Below are 617 nucleotides of genomic sequence, written 5' to 3' on the forward strand. Positions count from 1 at the left end.
CACCACCGCACGCTGCCACTGCTGCATGCAAGCCCCATCCTGCTCTGCATCTGGCTGCCACCACCTCCTCACCTCTGCTCTGCCAGAAGTGCACCCAGAAGGGATACATGCCTTAAAAAAGGTTAAAACCCCTGCTCTAATGGAGGAGGAGGGGAGGACTTAGAGCTGTGACTCTCTCTTCTGAGGGGAGTGTGCTTCCTGCCTGCTTCCAGTGCAAGGTGATGGGTACCACTGCATGTCACAGGTGTCTGCACCGGGTCTAAGGCCTTGGCATGAGCCTCAACCTGGACTCTGGTGTAGCAAAACCCCCAGTTTTTCTTTTTTTTCTTTTAAAATACATTCCCTCCCCTTCCCCAACCATTTCTGACTTTTTCTTTCCCTCTCTATTCCCTATAGGTAAGTGTAAATGAGCTAAGACAGGATAAGCTTCAGCATTTTATTTTGGTAGCAAGTTGTATTTGTTTTTGCTCCTTCTTTATATCGTATAATTATTATGTTTATATTGATTTGTACTGTTCTATATTACTGTTTTACTGGTACTATGTGATTTAGGCCTACATATGTAAGTTAGCATAAGTCATGTCAAGTTTCCATTTTGTTTGTCAAGTCTCCATCTT

General features: G+C 44.4%; 2 protein-coding genes across 3 annotated transcripts in view; both read right to left on the bottom strand.

Moving 5' to 3' along the window:
- Positions 1-617, bottom strand: part of TMEM177 (transmembrane protein 177) — a 24,733-nt gene that overhangs the window by 21,067 nt on the left and 3,049 nt on the right. The window lies entirely within an intron of this gene.
- Positions 1-617, bottom strand: part of LOC102377484 (zinc finger protein 708-like) — a 12,562-nt gene that overhangs the window by 2,027 nt on the left and 9,918 nt on the right. The gene's annotated exons all lie outside the window — the stretch shown is intronic.

The sequence above is a fragment of the Alligator sinensis genome, unplaced genomic scaffold (assembly GCF_000455745.1).
Source record: "Alligator sinensis unplaced genomic scaffold, ASM45574v1 scaffold510_1, whole genome shotgun sequence".
In the NCBI taxonomy this organism is placed as follows: Eukaryota; Metazoa; Chordata; order Crocodylia; family Alligatoridae; genus Alligator; species Alligator sinensis.